Source organism: Coturnix japonica, chromosome 9, assembly GCF_001577835.2.
Source record: "Coturnix japonica isolate 7356 chromosome 9, Coturnix japonica 2.1, whole genome shotgun sequence".
In the NCBI taxonomy this organism is placed as follows: Eukaryota; Metazoa; Chordata; class Aves; order Galliformes; family Phasianidae; genus Coturnix; species Coturnix japonica.
In genome coordinates this window covers 16772091-16794685 of record NC_029524.1, presented here as the reverse complement: position 1 = coordinate 16794685, position 22595 = coordinate 16772091, and the positions used below count along the sequence as shown (strand labels likewise).

At 40.8% G+C, this 22595-nt stretch overlaps 1 protein-coding gene across 8 annotated transcripts in view; it reads left to right on the top strand.

Annotated features, from left to right (window-relative positions):
* The window catches only part of NLGN1 (neuroligin 1), a 334592-nt gene that overhangs the window by 43969 nt on the left and 268028 nt on the right, over positions 1-22595 (top strand). For 6 of the 8 annotated variants that reach the window (XM_015871908.2, XM_015871907.2, XM_015871906.2 and 3 more), the window contains exon 1: positions 16259-16845. The exons of 1 other annotated variant lie outside the window; for it this stretch is intronic. The gene's annotated coding sequence lies outside the window, so the exon portion shown is untranslated. Of the gene's footprint in view, positions 1-16257; positions 16846-22595 lie in introns of those variants that run through there. One more of the 8 variants, XM_015871903.2, reaches the window with a different exon arrangement.

Below are 22595 nucleotides of genomic sequence, written 5' to 3'. Positions count from 1 at the left end.
AAGACCTTTCAGTGTATATTGAGTTTAATACTGTAATGGATGGGACTTGCAATAAAAATCTCTAGATGTTTTGTGGATGAGTAATGAAGAGTAGATCGGAGTACGGAACTTCAGAAATCCATAGTGCCAAGGAATTTAAAACAATACTAAATTTATGTTATCTTTTGGCATTGTGTTTGTGGCTTGGAAAACTTGTAATAAAATTCAAGCCTTGTCCATTATTTAATTACTTTGCTACATTTTTTGGCACTTTCCAAGTAGCTTAATAGGTAGTTTGCATAAAATGCTACCACTGTTAAATATCTGTTTGTGCAGCTAGGAACACAGCGGTGTTCCTTCTGTCCTAATGTATCACTTAAATGGAGATAAAATAGTGATTACACTTAGTCTCTAGGACCATAGACTTGGATTTACTTTCGGCTGCTGCTACATACGTAACTGTTTTGGCAGACTCATTTAAGTTTTTAGGAGATACTGGTACTTGCTGCTAGGGTAAGTCTGACTCTAAGTCGAGTTTTGTTTTACAGTTCTGCCATTAACCTCCTTGTCTTTTACCAGCAATACGTATGAGCAATCGCGTTATCCTTCCAGGCAAAACAAAAAAAAACCAACCAAAAACAACACAACCATCAAAAACAACTGAAAGTATTATGTTTGTAGGCTAGAAAAGACCATTAGCTTCTATATGGCATTTTTCTGTGGCTGTCATAACTGATGTGGAGATTCCCTCTCTTTTAAGAGCGTGAAGGTCAAGCAGCCAGACTCATTGCATGTAGGGGTTTGTGGAGATGCGCCTGTTCTGTTCACCTTTCCTAGGGAAATGAAAGACTGCTGGAGCCTGCCAGGGGTGGGTTAACAGTGGGGTCAGCATACCTGCTGCTAAATGTCCTTCAAAGAGAGAGATGGCGTGCTGCAGGCTTCGCTTTGGAGAGGCGTGCTATGTTTTGCAGTGACTCGGTGACACCAATCTTTTTCTGGCAAGTGCAGTGTATTTATTTTCCTACATTTTCTTACATTGCTTAACGCTTGTGCCCAAATTGTCAGTTGCTAAGGCTCCCCTTCATGGCACTCCCACGAAAGTCATGATGAGATCGATGATTTCTATGCCCTTTCCAAGAGCTGGTAAAATTAAGGATCTCAATTATCAGAAGCATTCTGGAGTATTCAGAATTGCACAGGAAAAGGAAATAAAAATTTTATGGAAATAAAAGAATGTGAAGATTTCAAATTTCACATTCCCATCGGATGTTTCTGATGGTGCTGAGTGAATCCCACTGAAAAGCTGAATTATACAGAAGGTGCAGCTTCTGTACTGTAATGGGCAGTTATACCCTTTATTATTTTTGCCATTATTTGTATCAGTATTTTGCCATGTTCTGCACCGTATTTCCTGTCACCAGTCATGCTAATTGAAAACCTGAAACTATTAATTATTATAATAATATACTGCAGCGTAAATACAATTCTTGAACAGTAACATTGAGCCTAGGAAAGTTAGTTACTAGCTTGGATGTGGCATGAAATTGCAAAGGAGGGTGGTTTATTAAGTAAGATCAGGAAGGAAGAGGGAAAAAGACAAGTTTTTGGTTGTAAACCTGACTATCTGTGACATTTAGAAAGTTTTTAGAAGTTTGTCTGCACTCAGAACACTATACCATACTGTTCTTTATTTCACTTCTCCTTTTCACCCTCTGCCTGTGTACCTTTTCAGCTCTTGAAAAATGCCAATATAAATGTTCTATGAATTATTTGTGCCACATAAATGTTCCTTTTCTTTTTATTTTTCATTAAGACATTGTGATTTGTGATATCCAGCTATTCAGTATTGTGTCAGTTATACCAGAAAGGTAGCATTAGTCTTTGGGTCAAAGCAATAGATCAGACACTGGCAATGCAAAGTACATGGTGCCTGGCAAATACTGCTGAAGAATAGCTATGTACTTCTTTGGGAATTACCAGAAATACTGAAGCAAGAATTAGCAAGCTCTCATCTTGTTTGGTTTTGTGACAAAATTTTAGCTTTTAAAAAGGGAAAGTTTAGAAGACAGAAAAAATATATATATATATTTTGGCAAATTTTATGGAGACATCCCATGGAAGGTGCTAAAGCACACCAGGAAAAGCACACCTGGTCTTCATGCTCTGGAGGTGAGAAGTAGAGAGCTTCTCTTGGCTCCTCCATTTTCTTCCTGAGAAGACCCCTGTTACTAGCAGTGCAAGTCATTTGCACTTCTTCAAAGAATAGCAGTGAGGGAGGAGTTTGTGCATGGAATATATTAAAATGAAGGGAAAGATTTATGCCAGCCATTTATAGTGGTGGAATTTAAGTGCAGGACTTCTGTAGTCTGGTAGCAAAATTGTAGAGGACCCTACTGAAACCAAAGACAAACTACAGAATTCTGCTTTTGGGAACCTGCACTTATTTTTTGATAGCTAACACTGTAGCTGTCGTGTGTTGATGATAATGAATTTAGATAGCAATCGGTACCTTGCTCAAAAAAGGGACAAAATAAGAGCAGCTCTGATGAATGCTGTGTGAAAGATGAGGAAGGTCTTAGACCATTAGTGATGACTTATGTTGTAGTAGAAGCATATAAATGATGTACTGAAGAAATACATTAGAGCACAATATGAAGCCCTGCTAAACCTGAGGAATATATCACCAATCAAATTTCTTTCTGAAGGCCTGCTCTTTACCTATCAAGCAGGATTTGATAGGAATCCCTATCAACAATTTTAATGTTGCTGGATGTTTTAATCTGCAGACTAAGAGTGGTAATGTTTTGACTGTTAGTGGAAAGGAAGGCTTGTTACTGATATTAGGCTTTTAGTTTGGTGCATAGATTGTTTTGACTTGCTTTACTTGAGAAGAATACTTCTCAGAGAACCACACACAGGCAGAAGTTTCTGATGGCTGTTGTAAATCCTCTCAGCTGTCAATGGCACATGGCAGCTTTCAAAAGAGAGCATCAGTCTTCTATTGCAGATGGTTAACTACTAAAATAAAGTCCTGCGGGTGCTGAGTAGAACTTCTCTTGGAGCATTTATATGCCCTACTATGGCTGTGCTGAATTGTTTTGAGGATTTAAATCTAGGAGAAAGGGGATGTTATTCCATCTCAATGTCACTGCCTGGTTTGTTGGAAACAGGTGGATTTCTTTTGCCCAACCAACATATTTGACTCAGTCCATGGGGTGTCTTCAGTTGCCAGATGCATGTGACTGACCAGTGTGCTTTGGAAATGCTGTGGAAAGAGAACTCTACATGACTAAACATTGATTGCAAATATTGTCCGGTATGTTTCAGACTTCTGCTGTAATATATAACAGGTAGTTTGTGCCTTTCCTCTCGTTCGTATCAACAGTACTCCCATTTCCAATCCATTCATACTTTCACTTTGCTTAGGAGCAGTTCAATTCTACCATCAAAATGCCTGGAACAGAAACTCACTGCCCTTGTTTACTGACTTGGATTTTTCTGATGTGGGCTGGTATGTTCAGTTCAGTGCTTAGAAATACACATCTGCCAATGTATTAACATTCAGAGTCCCAAGATTATGAAAACTTTGCTTTGTTTGATGTGTTTGAACTAAATGTGTTATTTAGCTGAAGTGTTTCATTTTATCTGCATGTTTCAACCTGTACAAGATTTTATTGTGTTGAGACCAAGGACTTTCATGATATCAAGTGAAGCTAGTGTCTTTTCAGTATGTTTCACAGTCTGAGCAATTTTATCTATTTAAGAACATGATACAGCATATAAAACAGTATCATGTGCTCATAACATACAATAGAAAATGAGGCTCAATTTTGGTAAACAAACTCTAAAATACTTTTACTTTGGATAAGAACTGAGTCAGTAAGAACACCAGGATGTAATCCAAGCATAGGCATGCTTTCTGTCTGGCCATTCCATCTCTACAGAGCTGAAACAGAGATTGGGGCTATGAATCAATGGAAAAATTGTCTGGGTGTTTAAAAGACAAAAAACAAACAAAACCCCACCAAAATAAAACAAAAGATGATCTTGTGTCAGTAAACAGGTTTGAGCTGCCAGTTGTCCTCTAACCTCAATGTTGTTTAAGTCAAAAATAGTTGGAGAAATATATGCTGATGGAAATAATAACTAATCTGAATGCCTTTAATTCAGATTTTAATGCTGATTCCATGCGAGATCTTATTCCCTTAAGAATTTTATTCCCAGTACAGCAATATCTGTGTACACCTACTCATGGTATGGGAGTGCCTTGCCAATGTAAAAGAGCGTGTTGCAACCTTTTGTGCTGCTAGAAGAGCGATGCATACTAAGTTAAGTTTGAATCCTCATTCAGTAGCAAGGAAGGACTTGTGTTTCATGAACCTTCCATTCACTGCAGATGGCCCACAGTTTCCTAAGGAACTAATAATGAGCCGACGGGTTTGGATGAAACAATGTTGTATTTAGGAGGCTTTGTCTGAAGAAATCTCTTTTTCTGGCCAAGTCAAATCAAACCTGCTGTGAATAGTAAGAAGTTTGATCTAAGAGTTGGTTTGCTCTTTTATCTGTCAAGTGTTTACTTCAGGGATGTTTCAAAACACAGAGCTCAAAACAAATAATAGGTATATGTTGGTTGACATTCATTTGAAGATCTTTCTTGATTGTATAGGTTCCATCACTGGTTTTTCCTTCTGTTAGCAACTGTCAGTTTTTTTCTTTCATATACAGTCTGGGCAATGTTACATCTGTATAAATCAATATAATAATGGCATTATATATGTATATTGTTATTTAACCATTGCTCTCTAGGGCATAGTTACGTCAGTCATATTTTACAGAGAATTTTCATAGACCGTTATAGTCATTACAATCTGTTCTGTAGTAAAACCCTGCAAATCAGCATTTTCGTGGCATTTCAAGGGTACTAATGGTGTTGTATGAGTAAATAAGTAACAGAATCTCTGACTAACATGAATCTGTAAGCCCTGTAGGAAATAATGCATGCAGAATATGCAACTAAAATGATGAACAAATGAATAGTTTTCATAGAAGATATTACAAAGACTTTTTCATGTCATCTGGCATGAGAGCTACCCCTGAATTTATGCCTGTAAATGTCAAAATATCAGTATGCACCAGTGTCATTTGGAAACCTGTCAAATGTACATTTTGCGCTGTCTTGAATTATTTTGTATGTATGTTAAAAAGACATCAAATTATGTTTAAACCAAAGATAAATGATTGCTGTTTTGAATGTCTTTTTTCGGAGAACTGCCTACAAATGAGGATGACATTGGAAATTGTGTGCAGTCACGTTTCCCCAGTACGCAATGATCTAAACCTTAAAATGTATAAATCTTCTGTTGCATGATATCTAGCCAGAATGAACTCTCTAAATATTCCTTCTAGCAAAATTCTTTTATAAATCAGTTGCAATTTATGCTTACATTGCTGTGATGAACAGCAGCTTGTAGATCTCTTCCCAAATAATTTTCACTCAGTTTTTTTCAGAGGATCCAAACACACACAGGACATAAGACAAATAATCTTAGTGGTGTTTATTACAATTCACATCGTTATCTTAATCCATCAAGGAATTGCATGCTGAAACCAGGCACAAGTAGTTTAATTGCATCCATAACTTATGCTGACCAGTACCGGAAAAAACTCTTCATTTCATGATATTATCTGCTAAGGCAAGTCATTACAACCCAGAATACAAACATCTTTTTTTTTTTTTCTTTTTTTTTTTTTTTCTGGTAACTTTGACCTTATTAATAATTTCATAGATACTTTCAAGATTATATTGGTACTATGTCTATAATGTGAGAACTTTTAGCCACAATCATATTTAAGCTCTAGTTATCACAACCTGTCTCATTCTTTAGCCCCTCCAAGCATGGCCAAACCATAAATAAGAAAGAGGTAACCAACAACTTTTGCTTCTGCGTGCAACAGTGTTGCAAGCTTCATTGCAAACAGTGAGGAAAAGTGATGATGACTTTTTGATTAGGCATTCTGCTGGCAGAGCAGTTTTGGAGTTTCTGAGTGTTGGGTTTTCTCCTTGCATATATAATGTTTGTTTAGTGGGTTGACCACTTCATATCAAATCAATATTTTGTTTTCTGAAAGTTCTGACAACACAACTGAGAATCTGTCCCTCCCAAGTGTTGGGGATTAAGGATTTCATTCCCTAGGGTTCTCTAACAGTAGCTGCAGAAGGACCATTGCTAATGAGCAAATCCACATGGATGTGAATTTGAGGGTTTGTTGTAGTTGTTTTTAAGTAAAAGTGTGATGCACCAGATGCAGAAAATGGAATATGCACATTAAGTTCTGAGTCGTAACTTTATAGATCTCTGTGTTTTGAGAAAATCCCATGAAGAAGATATTCGTGTCAGATTTTAACTGAAGTTTTATGGAAGGAAGAATAGCAATTGTTAAAGAGTCAGAGATGTCCAGTGTGCAATTTTTTATGTGCTTCTTGTGCAGGATCCAGAATGTGTAAAATGCTAAACATAGAACAGGTCTTGCCTTTTGGCCACCTGTATAGTATGGATATCAAGTAGCCAAGATGTCTCAGGACATCAGCGGGAGAAAGAAAGTCTGTGGGGATGTAATGGAGAAGGGTTTGCAGCTGGAAGTTAATGCACTTCCCTCGGAAATGGTGACCATCATGTTAAGGAATTGTCTCTCTAACTTGGAAGACGATTTGTCTTGACAAGCCCTTTTAAAGAGAGCATGCTAAGAGCATAAGGGATCTGAACTATTAAGAAATGATCCTGCATGTGTGCGAATGTATGTAATTACTTAATATGGGACTGGTGTGTTCAGCCTTTTTTATCTTTATCACAAAACCTTTTCCTTTTTTCCCCTGTCTCTACACCGTAAGAACTGGCCTCAGAATCTTGAGAGCATGAGACTCCTACTTTAGATATTTGGCTATGAAAACAATAAGCTGTTTAGTTTTGCATTCTACCACAGCAGCTATGTTTTCTATATAAGTGGCATATCACTGCCTATCAATTATATATATATATTTCGTATTCTTATCATAAAATGAAAGGTTGATAGGAACTGGTTGTCAGCAACGAGCTATGGTTACTTCCCTTAGGATAATTCTGCACATCACTCTGACAAGACACTTCTGCTGATGCTTAGACTAAATATTGATGTGCTTCCCTCACTTGTCATGCTTCCCTGTGATACTTTACATAGCTCCTGGTTATGTGTACCTTCTGAATACCTGCATTCCTGTTTTCCATTCTCATGACTTTATTCCTTTATTGACTGAAACATTTGGCCTTCTCTTCCAGGGAGAACATCCAAAAGATTGAATATTTTAAAACAAAAAGTTTTCAAAGCCAGTTCTAGAACTCTTGCCTGATAGCAAACATCCACACCCAGAGCTCCTAATTCTCCCATTCTCCAAAGAATTAATGGAGTATAACATTAAAGAAACTGGATAAAGGTTATAAAAACGTGTAGAAAGCATCCTCATCTTTTTACCTTAATTAATGAATAAAATACAACAGTGTACGCTATTTTGGTTTAGCTCAATTACTTCCTTATTCAAAGATAAAAATCGAAATAATCATGGCAGGTGTGAATCCCCAGAAACTGTTATTTTTCATTATCAGACTTTGTGTTTGTATGCTTGTGTATGTTCTGGATTTGTAACAACTCATGTCTGTAGTTGCGTGAGTCAGTAAATTGTTTATTTTCTCAGTGGAAGTTTGCTCAGGACATTGAGGAGCTATTTCCTCCTAATTAGTTCCCCAGATTCCCCTTACAAGAAAAAAAAACAACTTAGGCTTCAAGGAGTCTGTTTGGGGTCATTATTTCCTTGATAAATATACTCTCTGCCACTCCGCATTTCCCAAAAGGGAAACTGCAGGGTAGAGCAATGTTGTGTTGCATGTTATATTCCATGATTGGTTCAAATTACTCAATTTACCCAGTATTTTCAAAAAACAATCCTAAATCATCCATCAGTCACATCCTACTTCCAGTGCTGATGCCAGACAGTCATTTTCCCTTAGAGTGTCATTGAACTTGAGCTCTCCTCTGCTTGTTTCATACTTTGATGAACGGGATGGCTGCAGGGATGGGTACTGAGATTTGAGACATTTCATTTAAGACATGGATCGTTGTTTTCTATGTGGTAAAGGAGTGGGCAACAGTAATTTTACTCTTGGTAGGTAGAGATTATTGACTTTTCAAATTTACCATCATATTTTACCAAACCACTCTGCAGAGTTATCAGCTAGGATGCTAGTGCAAAGTGCTTTATCTTGTGTAGGCTTTGAATGGGAGGTCGCAACCAATCCTTAAATGAAGTGGAAAGAGGTTGTAATTATATAGCATGTGCTAATGTTGTAAGCACCATTGTTTTGCGTTTAGACCAACAAATACATAGGTCATTTCAAAAGTAATGCCTCTTCTTTATTTCCATGGAAAGGACAACAGATACAAAGAGCACAATAACACTATTTGAAAGAGGAAATTCTCAGCTGCTAAGCACTACTTTTCAACACACAATCACCACCATTAGCTGTGCATTCTCACCAGCAATAACAAAAGCCTGCATGCTGCATTCTAACCATCTGTACCAGCAGAGGTGACCATGACTGCCATTGCAGAAATGCACCACCCACTCCCTCGTGCTCACGTCCACTGTTTGGTCTCCATTTATATTCAGCAAACACTGATGAATGTCACTAGGTGCCATTTTTTTCTGCACTAAGGAATTCAGTTCCACACTTCCATACACACTTCCATATCAGACACCATATTGTCAGACTGTGCCCTTCTGCTGCCCTCTGTCACATGGCAATCGCACATAAGGGGATATTGATGAGAAGGTTCAGCCTCTACTGCCATACCATCACTGTCTGTAGGCCAGCATCATAACATAGGAGGCATTACTATTGGAGCAGACCTTGTACATTGTGTTTATTCTTTGATAACTGCTCACCTCTGTGATTCACAGTTGTCGAGCACAGCTTCATGTTTTCATTTATTTTCTTGGTGCTGGACTCAATCTAACAGAGTTTTAGGCAGCTTGAAACACAAACACTAAATCCTACTAAATCCCAGGGTTTCCTTTTGGCTTTCAGAGATGCCAGATCAGCTGGGAAGAGTGGACACTGCAAGCTAATTAGAATTACAGGTGTGCAGCACTGGACTGCAGCAGGTACATGCAGATGCTCATACAGATGCAGTATTATTCACATCCATGCTGGCCTTACAGCCAAATATTTACAAAACAACAGCTGTCAAGTGCTGTGGAGCTGAATGTGCAGCAGTAATGCCCGTCACAGGGTCCCACCAGCCAGGACTGTTTAACCCACAGATGGTTATTGAATAAGGAAAACAGTGCCTTCAGATAATTCCCCCTTTTCTAAGGGCCACTGCCACGTTTGCTTTGCAAGCAAACACCTCTTCACCCCTCTTTAATTTATGTCATCTTGAAAGGCCAGTATTCTCAGTGCTGGAAAAAAAAAATCTGGATCATTTTAGTGGAAATCTGTTTGGCTTCAGTCTAATTAAAACCTGAAAATACAGGAGGCATAAAATTTTCTACTGATAGAAAATGCGCTTTTTTTTTTTGCTCTGTGGTTATGAGAATATTTTGCAGGCATCTCTTACATTTGCCTTTGTGCAGTGTGAGCATGCAAGCTTTTCTTGCCAAGCCTCTGAGCTGCATTCGTGCACCACAATCCATGCAGCATCTGTGACCTCTGAGAACAGTTGTGAGTAAAGAAAAGGAGAAGCTCAGATGCACGCAATTTATGCTTATTACTTAGCATTGAATTGCACCCATCGTACAACACTGGGAGCAGCAGCAGCGTGCAGGAAATGCAGCCACGCCGCCTGCACCCTCTACTGGCTGATGCCCAGACCACAGAGAGCTTTTGCTGTTTGGTTTTTTTTTTTCTCTGCAGAAGAAAGCCTGGAATAATAACGCTTTCCCACAAAATAATAATAATAATTTTAAAAAAAAATGTAATAGCGTCATTATTAAAAGTAATAGAAAATTTGGGTCCACTGTATGTCTGGAATAAGAAAGTAAGTGAAAGGTCTGAGAAACAAAAAGCGAGTGAATTTCTTAGTCTTGGCTGAAAACCCATTTGCAGAGAACCACTGTGCTCTCACATTCTCAGCAAGGGAATGCCCAAGTTTGCCACAAGGAGATTAAGCTGTATTGTGCTTATCCGAGACGCCAGAGGCACTGTTCATTAAGTTCTGCAAATGCCAGATGTGGAATAAAAAACTGTATTCTGCAACCAAGACCTTTAGAAATTTCAAGATTAAAATTCAAAATCATGTCTTTCTGAGTGCAGGATTCGGTTTAGCAGCAGAAGGGTATTAGAGAGCATTTGTATGGATTTCACTTTTCAGATGTTTCTGGCAGATCTTGTATAAAAAGCAGCTGAGATTTCCAATGCCGTGTAGAGTGCATATTGTAATATGACCATAGCATGCAGAGGATAATGTGTTCTCCTGGGTTATGACATCAATTAAATAATAAGTTTGTCACCGTTTTTCTGTTGCCTTTTCCTTCTTTTCTGTTCTTCCTTTTCTGTCTGACTTTCTCTTGTCTCAAATACGGTGCACAGTGCAGCAGTGCTGCTTGCAGTTCTCCGGTTGGACTTGGCAGCCACATCCTGCAGAGGTGGTACTGCTGTGTGTGTATGTGCAGCCAGAGACACAACTGCATTGTCCAGCATGCCCCATCGTGCAGCTAGAAGGAAGACTTATGCTGTTGTTGGTCCACTATTAAAACCTGAGAATGAGTAGATGTTGCAGGAATGATATTAATGGGCTGTAAATAATAGCTTGCTTATGCTGTGCTGAGATCAACCAACATCCCAAGTGATTTGTTCTGCCTTGTGTTTACTTTCTTAATAGTAACTCTGTTTTCAAGGGATTAATGTTCCTTCCCTCCCATCACCTGTTAAAAATGACATTTCTTCAGGTTGTTTAGATTAGGACTTCTTGAGGCCTCTCTGCTTGGGAAATCCATGGCAATTTTTTGTTGTCTCTGCTTTATCTGTATGTTCTTGCCCGTACATGTCTGTTGAAGACAGTGTGGTTTGTCATTGCACAGTGAATCAGATTTCCAGACGTCGCAAGCTTTGAAACACGTTAAGATAAGCAGGTGAATGTATTACTGTTTGTACAATGGTATTTTTATAATGATGCTATCTCCTATTTCTCACTGCTATTGAGGCTGATTAATGCCTGCAGAATACAGGGAGATGTCTTTTCCAGAATTTCATAAACCTGTTATATCGACTTACCCACAAAAACAGCGCATCCCACACAGTCCCCTGGGGCCTGGACTCTTTCAGAGGTCTGTCAATGCCCTCTGCAACACGGAGCAGCTGCACCTGCAGGCGGCTGTGCCGGCCGTGCCAAGCAGCTGGGGCTGGCAGCAGTGAGCGGCTGCTCCACACAGCCTCCCTTCCTCCTCCTCCTCCTCCTCAGTGCAGGGCAATGCCCTGGTGCTGTGAAAATCACACCAGGTTAAATAAAGATGAGGTAGGAAATGTCAAGTATTGCTCTGGGTTTGCAGGTACCTTGGTACCCAAACCGGAGACCACACCAACCTCTTTCGAAGGCAGCTATCATAGAATGGGTTGACAGTAGTTTACAGCTTTTTAAGTGTGCTTTGAATTGCATCTCTTTTCCAGTTGTCAGGAAATAACTGAGACCACATGGGTTTTAATTAATGGATTGTGTTGTTTTGTGCATCTGAAAAGAAATTTTAAGAAATATCTTTGCAATCTTGGGCTCTCTTGGCTGGGAGCCATAATGAGAGCCAGGCTTAATTATATTGGTCACTGAGTTATCAGTGCAGTCATAACTGGAAGCAAACAGACTCCAATCAAGGCAAGGGAAACTGGAAGCAAAATAATGATATATTTCACAATCATCTTATTACTGACTGATTTAAATGCGGGCCTCAGATGGTTTATCAGTGCTGAGTGTGTGTCAAGGTTTCAGCAAGTCTTAATTCGCAAGAGTTGAAGGTTTATGGAGACTGGCTGCTGAGAAGGGAAAAGATGTTCTTCCTTAAATGCATGCAGAAAACAATTTACTATTTTTACTTGCAAATGCTAACAATCCAGCCTACATTGTTATTTTTCTGCTGAGATCAGGTATCAGGAAACCACCACAGTTCTCTGATGAGGTTCCTCTAACATCCAGTTCATTACACCAATGATGAAGCTGGCTGTGCCATTTCCTTGCTGGGTCAAAAAGAACACAAATTGTATGTGATGTCGACTTCCTGCTTTGGAGAATGTCCCTATATGCTTTAAAATTCATTGTGTCAGAAGCAGTATACAGTATGTACCCTTTTCAACTATCAGCTTAAGCTAATTTAATTGGAAAGTCAGCAATAGATTGGCTTTCACACAGCATAATCAGAAAACGCTTTACATAAACGTTTTTTGTAATTACAAATATGGTCTGGCCCTGTGTTTTTCTATGTTTGGTCACTGCAAACCAAAGTCATGGTGGATTTAGTCTTCAAAGAATAACGGGATTTTTGGAAAGGGGCAGAGTCATAAAACTCTTTTAGTCTGAGGGTATTCACAGCCATATAGACAAGGAAATGGATTCTATAATTAATTCAGAATTCCCTGGCAAGTGCAGTGTTGTAACGTGTTGTAATCTACTGATTAAGTTCCAGTAAGAGCACTGGCAGTGGCTTTCTTTGTCAATATCTGTCTTTCAATAGCACCTGAAAGAAGCTCAAATTCTGAGTCTCAGAGCATCCATAGGAGGATTATGCTGGTCTGAGCATATGATCCAGGTGGTGCAGCATTAAGGGGTCGCTCAGTAGGAACAGGTTTTGTGTCACCTTTGTGTCACCTTTGTGTCCTGTGAGCTTCCCCCCCATGTCCTCATGAGCTGTGCTGCAGAAGCCCAGTGAAAATGGGCAGTGAGAAGTTAGGGCTGTGTGGGCATCCGATGTCTTCCAGTAAAGCCTTTAATCCAGTAGGGTCCAACCACACAGAGGACTTTGCCATCTATCAGACTATTGGTCAAAGCTGTTGATTACATGAAAAAGTGAAATAAATATACAGTGCAGAGATGCAACATAACCAATTATATATTCCAGTACAAGGTGCTAATGATATAATGCCAATGTCACCAGGCACAATCTATATGATGTCAGAATACAAATCCTACCCAGTGACATGATGTGCCATTCCCATCACGGGCAGGGAGGAAGAGAACCGCTGACCCTGAGCGCTGAAGTCAGGCGCTGCAGTAAGGACAGATGGGCACGCGCTTGGGGACTCTTGAAGGCAAAGAAATGGATTTAGAGCTGAAACACTTAAACCATGTACTTCTTAGTGTCTTAACCCTTGTTGTGTGAACATCTGGCCGTTTCTGAGTGATGGAGTTCTTTGCGTGCAAGCAAAGCATCATAATTTTAAAATGTAGTTGTTTTAGTATAAGAAAATATTAAGTAAAGCAAGTCATAAGCAACTAATGACAAATGCTTGAAGCAACTGAGGGATGGCCTTCATCCTTCTGAAGAGTCAGTGCAGTGGGAGGACGGACTGAGTCTTTAAGTGACTCTTCTCTTGACAAGGTTAAGCCAAAAGGACAGCAATAACAAAGCACTTGTGGCTATCTAAAGCAGATTGCAGACAGGTAGCATAATTTTGTTAAAGATTTGACAGTTGGGGGCAGTCCAGAGAATATAAATGGGCAACATAAATAAACTTATTAAAGTCTCAGGCAATCAAAGAAAATATTTAATGATGTTGCTTGCAAGAAACAATTTAATGAGCTGTCTTGAGACAAGCAAATTAGTGAATAATTAGGATCTTATATATGCAAACAATCCCACCTTTTCTACCTATTAAAAAGGTTAATATTCTTTTCTATAGTCTTATCAAATCTGTATTTGAAAAAGTAATACAATTCAAAGTTATGTTTCACAAGCTATTGAAATTTATGTCAGAGGGAAAAATTCAGAGCAGTAGTACCTCAGATGCATACTTTGTATGCCTCACGTATGTACTTGAGCTTAGTTTGCATGTTGGTGTTTTCTTTCTTCTTTTTAGCTTTTCATTGTATGTTTTGTTCTTTTTTAAAAGTTGGGTATTGAGGTGTGGATTGCATGGAGGGCTTCATGTTTTGAAACTCAGGGATGGAGCAAAGAGTTAAATGTCAGAGTATTGCAGGACGCTGGTCTTCAAAACTGTCATGGATTCTCAGTCCATGCTAATTTCTCTCTTTCCCTTCCCATTATTTTAATATGCACAGATAATACATCCGTTGAACTACATGTTAGCTAATGTCATTCTTTAAACCACTTTTGCATTCCTTAGATTTTAATAAAACTATGCTTTCTTGGCATGCAGTACACTGAATTATATTAAGCAACGTTCTAATTGATTACAAACCCTTCTCCCCCTTCTTTCCAATGAGTCCAAACACTACATGTGTTTGTATACATATGTATGTGTCAATAACTCCCAGCACCAGGGATGGGGCAGAACAAAAGCAATGCTGTCTGTGAACTGGTACCATGCAGCAGCTGCGTAAGAGGGAAGGAAAGAAAATCTCAGTGCTCAACAGCATCTTAGCGTCATTTCTGCACAAGCCAAGATGGGTTTACGTCAGGTGAAAGACTGACTGCCAAAGGTGGGATTGTTGTAAGTGGGATGGAAATCATCTCCCTCCAAAAATGTTCTGGTAGGGGGGTAAATGGTTGGAGTTTTCTGTGTAGGTGACAGCAGACAATAAATGTATGGATTCTTGGAGCACTCCAATGGTTGCTCCCATGATGGCCCATGGGGAAGATGCATGCATCCTCCTTGAAGGAATAGGAAGCAAAATGCACACAGCTGGATTCCACCAGCTCATCAGATGGAAACAAGGGTGTACTTGCTTTTTGTCAGCATTTCAGTGCATAAAAAAAAAGACACCCAAAAAACCAACCAAACAAGCCAAAGATAAAATTTCTCCAGGCTGTGTTATAGATAGGGAATGGCAGAATAGCTCACCTCGTATTGCACTTGTTGTTGAGAGTTTGTAGACTGTAGGCTGTCTGTGGCTGGTGGCAAGTGATTGAAATTCATATGCACATTTTCTATCTGGTTTTGAAATCTTTTTTTTTCCCCTAGAGTTCCCTTGAGAATAGCTTAACAATGTGCACAGCACTGTGCTATCAGCAAAGATTGCGCCTTTTCCCCCTGTGTAAGAGCCGTACGCTTTCAGCTGCAGTGAAAGAGTTAAATTTCACAGTGCTGAAGGATGCTGGACTTTGACAATTAATCATGAACTATTATAATTATTGATACTTACCAGGTGAAAAATGTGCCCAAGACAGAATGATTGCAGTACACAGAAATGTCACAGGATGAGCTGCTGCTGTGTGCTGTCATCCCTGCCATGGACACTTAGATATAGATCCTCAGTGGGACCTGGAGACGTAAATAGCTGCATGTGGCCAGGGTTGGCCTTTGCTCTGCTGGGATGTGCTCATAGGTGAGGGCTGTGACATCAAACCCCACACTGGGATCCTACCTTTGTGGGAGTGTGAGCAGGCGTGCTGTGTTGGGCCAGTGTCTGTGGTGGCTGTCAGCACAACAAAATAAGGGGTTTAACACAGTGTGGAGGGGATTCTCTCCTAAAACAACAGGAGATGTTAATGAGCTCTCTCCAAGAGGCTTAACTGGGGATGCTTAGAATCTTTTAGTGTGTGGTTGTGTCTGTTCTTAAACATGAAAAGACCTTTCAGCATTCAAATGACTATTTTCCTTCTGATCTGGCCTTCTACACACCAACTTTCATTCTCTGCTGTGCTCCTAGAAAACACGAAGGACTGGAGACTGATAATTCTCAATTAAAGATAAAAATTAAGCAGCGAGAATCACATTATGAAAAAGAAAAAAGGAATAGCAGAAAGAAATCACACCGGTAGCCCCATATTTTGTATGTGCTGACGGTCTGAGTAAGTAAGAGATGGTTGCTTACTCAGTGATGCCCGTGTGAAACATCAGAGCGTTGCACGCGGCTGTAACTCGCTGTGCACACGCACGCAGGTGCTCACGGCTGCTCCGTTTCGCATCGGTCACGCGAGGGGCTCCGCTCGGCCGTGCAGCCCTTGGAGGGGGCTCGAGCCCCTTCTCGTGCCTCGGAGCCCCCGCGTGGGGGCCGGGGGTGCCCGGTGGGTGGGGGGGAGCGGGGCCGGGGCGGTGCGGAGGGGCCGGGGCTGTTCGCCGCGCTGCCGCTGGGGGTATCTTTGTACCATTTTTCATCCAGCAGCAATTTGGAGTGGAAACGTGTAATAGGGGGAAAAAAAGCAGGGTTCTCGGCGGTATCGGCGAGCCGTGCAGCCAGGAGCCAAAAAAGATTAGCGGGCCCCCCCCGCAGCCACGCTCATCCCCGCTTACACACACACACACACACACACACACGCACATCTTCGCGGCACCGCGCGGCTCCGCGCTCACCCGCCGGACATCGAGCGAAAGGGATTCGTCTGGAGGGCAATTTCGGATCGGGGGAGATCTATTGGATTAGGAGGATTATCTGCCTGCAGACGGAGAGAAGTAGCGTTTGATCATTTCTATTGCTTGCCTGATGGTCGGATTTAAATGGAGGTGGCTCGGCACGGATGAGGCTGAATTCCGGATGGGGATTTCCAGCCCCCCCTCCCCTCGCTCCGATCCGAAGAAAGGGGAGAAAAATAGCTCACAATCGATATAATTCGGAAGCGTCCGGGGCACGATTGGGAAACCTCCAGCTCCCGGCGGCTCGGAGAGAGCCGGAGGAGGAGAATCCGATGAATTACAGTTTCAGCGGGGATTGCAGAAAAGCGGCCGCGAACTGGTAAATACTTTGATGCTGTCGGCGTGCGGGGCGAGCTCGGGCCGGGCTGGGGATGGGCTGAGGGGTTGGGATGGGGTCGGGATGCGGGAGCCCGGCTGAGCCCACGGGTTGCGCGAGGACGGTGCGGGGCTGAGCCCGGAGGTGCGTGTGCTGTGCCCGAGGCGCCGCGCGGTGCTGCAGCCGCCCGGGGAGCGGAACCTCGGGGGAGGCTGCGGGGAGGAGGAGGAGGCGAGGAAGGGGGGTGGGGGGTGCTGCAGGGAGATTTGCACGCGCACATCTGCCCCACGCGGCCACCCCGGCGAACTTTTCCTCCCCGCTGCCCCCAGGGCCGCGCTCCGTCGCTTCCTGCGGCCGCTCGGTGCCGGCCGGGTGCGGGCACTGTCTCCTCCGGGCAGCGCCGTGCGGGGGCTGAGCGCTGCTCCCCCCCCCCCCCCACAACCCCCCCCCCCCTTCCTCCCCCTTCTTCTTTTCCTGACGGTTGCTCTCGTCTCATCTTGCTGAAGGAAAATCAATTTTCAGCAGGTTTAATTAAAATTAATCAGTCAAATTACTTAATATTAATTGACTTATAATTAAAGCCAGAAAGTTACCTTGGAATCAGCAGAAAGGATATTATCCCAAATCATTTTAAGGATGCGTATGGTTCCAGATCAATTACATTAAAATAATTGTTTAAATAAAGGAAAACAGAGCCTCATTACAGCAGTGCGTTCTTGCAGCTGCAGGTGACACAGCCTGGACAGGCCATTTTCTCCCATAAATGTGCTGACCTTTCCAAGGAACAGCATCTCAGTTTGACACTGCTTTTGCTTTCTGGAAGGCCACTTTGGTTGAGCTCTAACAACTGTGGCATTAACGACCACTGGTATAAAATGGAAATATACCTTACAGATGATATAAATACCAAAGTGCTTTTAGCACATTGAGATGTTCTGTGGATTGGAAATAGAGCAGATTTTTAGTTAGTTATTTTAATCCCCAGCAGAAGTGTAAGAAAATGCACAAGGAAATATTCTCTTTTTGACTGCTGACTTCCAGTGTGGCAGTATTTGCACTTGTCCATAGCCTCAGTGGGGCCGGGTTGCACCGCTGCATTCCAGAGATCACTCATGTCTGAAAACATGTATCTGTGATAAGGTTCCAAATAACTTTTTTGGGCTCCTTGAATACCTGCAATGCTTTTTATCAGCGTGTTTGTTTGTTGTTGTTGCTTTTAAAATTATTTTTGTTATTTATATATATATATATATGTAATTTTTATTTTTACTGTCAGAGCACTTCTGATGCATCTAGATGTTACGCTTGCTGAAGGAGCAACACTGTGAGCTTTGGGAACTTTTCTCCCTTTTTCCTTCTGGGCTGGCTTAATCTGAAGCAAAGGATACTTATGAAATTGCAAGCACTTTATTACAGGCACCTGACAAGTGCAAGACCAAGCGTGATACAAATGAGCATGTAAAAATAGAGCTCATTACTCAGGGCCCTGATTTTCAGAGATACTGATTCCCATTGACTGCACTGAGACTTGTGTGGGCTCAACAGCTGTAACACGCAGCCCACTTTCGCATCTTTGAAATTAGATTTGCAGACTGGGAGCCAAGAGCTAAGTAGCCATGTTTGGAAATACTGCTTGGATGGTTCTTTCTTTTACTTTCTTTTTCTTCTTTTCCTTCTCCCTCTGGCGTGTGATGCATGGGCAAAGAAGGATGCTTCTTAGTTACTGCTGATAAATGGCAACAGTTTTCTTAGCTACAGATTGCAGCAAGGTAGCAGTTTTGCAGTAAGTGCTCGAGGTGTCCTTAAACACATGCAACAATTCTCATTTATTTCGTGTATTTGATATGAGCCACATGCAGGCTGCAGGGAGAAAAATGAGGCGGAGGATAATCGCGCTAAGTGTACTAGGAAGCAGGATTTGGCTCAACACCTCTGTTTTGTGATTGAATGAAGTAGCAGCGAAGCCATCAGAGAGTGTTCAGGCTGTTTAAGGCAGTACCTTGCGTGGAAGTGAGCAGGGATGTTGACTTGCTGCTGCTTTGGGTATCTCACCCCTTTCTCTATGGTATGGTAAGGAGATGCCTGGCTGATGGCACTGAAACACCCTTAACAAAGTGGGCTTGTTCTGGATTATTTGGCTGGAGGTGGAGCAGGCTGCTGAGGAGGGTTATTTAAAGACTGGGATGGAGCTGTAGGCAGATAAATTGATTTGCAAATGAATGGAAGATTCGAACATGGTAATGATGGCAGTTTTATTTTGTATCAGTTTGCATATTTAATATCCACTGGCACATACACAAGCACAAACCACTGTAATTGTTCAAATGGAGTCTAGGGAAAAGAGAAGAAAGCAGAGGCTTAGATATGGTCTTAGTTTGTAATGGATTGGCATGCCTTTCTTTATTAAAAGCAAATACACATTCCTTTCTAATAGAGACGTGGAGCTGTATTACAGATCCTTGGCTAGCTTTGAATTATTTGTTTGCTGTCATATTTATTATGTTTTTTTAATCACATGAAAAAGAAACTGTTTAAAAATTAAGTAGTGAAAAGGAAGAGCAAAAGGAGACAGACATTCTTTGAAAGCAAATAGTGAAAAGACAATATTTTGCCAAAGATTCAGTAGAAACCTTTGGGTATTTCTTTTAATAAAAGATGGGCAGTAATCAATCTGATCCAGTAAACAATGTAATTTCTTGTTAGTCCCAGAGATCCGTCCACGATAAATATAATGGGGAGTGACAAAAATAGATCCTGACTGCTGAATAAATGCTGTTATAAAAGCACATTTTCATTACAGCAGCCCTGCTTCTGAGCTCTGCATCAGCAAGGAATGTGCATGCAGAGAGAGATGCCTCCTCGCTCCCTGCTTGTTGCAGAGGACTTTGTGTGGGAGTGGTGGGGAGATTGGAGATGTAAAAAAGGGGCTGATGTGCAAACTTCAACAAGTTATATATTGTCTCAGTGTGGATACTGAAACACATCCTGTTGTTTTAATGACAGATGATGACTTACCATTCCCTGGATGTCTATTGAATTCTTACAATTACAAGGGGATATCATGTTGAGTTCTTGGTGACTCAGCTGCATGTTTTCACCCCCCTCTGGAGACCCCACTTTTTCCAACAAACTTCATTCTCATAATTATGAATCACAAGTTAGTGATGTGCTGTTTGTTCCCCATAGAGAACACATGCCTGGCTAGTAAGTTACTACCATGGTTGAGGTTTCCCATGCACCCACTCTAAGACCCCACTTTGCTCTTTAAAAATAGAGAGGTGGTGTCAGGAGAGGCACCCTAGGTGTGAAACCATGGGGCACAGCACCTGCTGTCTGCATCCTTCTGGTAATCCAGCCATGTTCAGATCTGCACCATGTACCTCAATGTGATTTTTTTTTTTTTCCCTGCTGCCAAAGGCAAATTATAGATGAGGCCATTAAAAGAAAAGCAATTGGAGCTCCCTTCCCCCCATTTGTTGAATTCCTCTATTTTGTTCTTGTAACATTTTCTGCATAATCAGTTTTAGTGCTGCCTTTGGGTAGTCTGCTACTTTCCATTGATGCTTGGTTAGGTCTTCTGCACCATTATAAAGGAGAATCTAATGCTTTGAAATTAGCAACACGTGCATGTAAAATCATAAAAATGATCAAGGACACTTTAAAATATTATATTTCAAGTGACTCATATCCTTTTAACCAAGCAGTGAACTTAAATGGCAATGTAAAATATATTTTCTAAATCTACTCCATCACAACCTGCCTAGAGATGCCATTAACCCACTTGTTGAACTGGTTCTGGGAATTTAATGAAGGGGAATACTTTTATGTTGTGTCTTGTACTCTTACTTAATTCCATCTCTCTGAAACTTTTCACTGCAGTACCTGAACTGCAGTTATTTCTTTAACTATCCCCTTCCCAATCCCATCCACCAGTTTCCAAAAATAAAAGCCACTTGTAAGTGATGAAGTGTTGGATAGGCATATAGTGTTAGAAACATTCAGGAGAGAACAACTACTTTCAGAGATGCTCTTGCTGTAAAACACAGAGGATATTTTGACAATTTCAGACCTGTGAAAAATAGATGGTGTGGGGTGGAGCTTTGTTTCTCCAGACTGGTTCTTCCACTGGAGACTGAATCCCTGAAATAGTCACTGCTGGGTTAGGAAGCACTTCTGTCACTGGAGTCGTGGTCACTGTGACTGGGATGTGGCCACAGGCGGCTCTGGGGCTGGCTGCCATAACTTAAAGGAGTGTCTCTTTGGCAGAGAGTAGGAGAGAATGATACCGGGACAAGGAGCTGAAGAATAGGAGCTACACGTGAAGTGAGATGGGAGGAGTAAATCTTTGCAGACATTTAATAGTGTTATATTCTAAGCTTTTGGAAAATTTTATTTGAAATTTTTTTACAGCGGTAAATATAGTCTGTGCTCCATCCTATTTCTATTTCGTGTGAGAGAAAAATTCCCCGTCTATGGCACAACACTTTACTGCTACCATTACTGCAGACTTTATAGATCAGAGATGTGTCAGCATGTTAGCTTTAGCTGTAATGCTTTTTTTGTGTGAAACCTTATGGGCCTTGCAGCCACTTTCTCATACTGACACTCATAAAACGTTCAAGTTCTCATATTTATTATTTAATTTGCTTCCTATATAAAGCAACAGAGCACTTCAATACATGAATGTGAAGCTAAAAATGAAAGGCAGGCATGAATGGGACTAATGAGTTTTAATAATGCACATATTAGAAACCGCTAAAGGAAGTTTAATTAAGAAAAACAAGTTAAGCATGAAATTCATTTTGGAAGAAATGCAAGTAAAGTCACAGATGTACAGAATGCTCCATCACAGGAAATGGACTCTCAAGTTGATAGATCCCTATGATGCCAACATTGCACTCCAAATGTAGTGTGTACTCCACAGCTCTGTAAGCATGGTAACACCATTCAAGAGCACTTTTGTACTTGTATTAGAGATACTGGATTTATGATTAACAAATTATATTTGTACCTCTGTGGTTTTTAGAATGGGTTGGAATTTGACCTCGATTGCACTGAAGGAATTGAGACCAGGAACAGATCCAGTAAGGTGAACATTTGCTGTGTTGGTGCCACAAGGAAGTTTGTTGCCTTTTTTTTTTCTTTTTAATTCATCATATTAAAAAGCTAGCTATTGATCTAGCTCTATAACAGGATTTTTGTGTGCTTTAGAAGTGTTATTATATATTAGCCAGATAGCAGAGCAATTGGTAGACAAATCCAAGTTCATTCCATTATCTGTGTTTTCGGAGTTCTCTGCAAAGAAAAGGTATAAACTGCATTTTAGCTTTTTGTATTTTTATTTTTATTTTTTAATCTTGAATTCTTAATAACTGAAATAGGAAAATCAAAGTGGCATCTTTCTTCTGAATCTGATACAGAAGTTTGCCTCATGTGATGATCTTCCATTAAAGATAGTATTGTAGTTGGTATTATAACTGTATAAAAAGTAGCTAACAAAATCCAGTTTATTTTTCTCCCATGATTAACAATAGTGAACCAAGGGTTGCTCACTAATGTAGATGAGGTAATGAACTCTGTTACTAACTTGAGAACATTTTCACCTGCAAGGGATGCTGAAAGAACACCTCCTTTCAGGGCCCTCCATGCCCACCTGATCACTCCAGCAGAGTATATCAAGCTCTGATGTACTCTGCTACACTTTTGATACTTTTGGTATCAAAAGTGATCACTTTCATAAAGTTTTAGTTGGA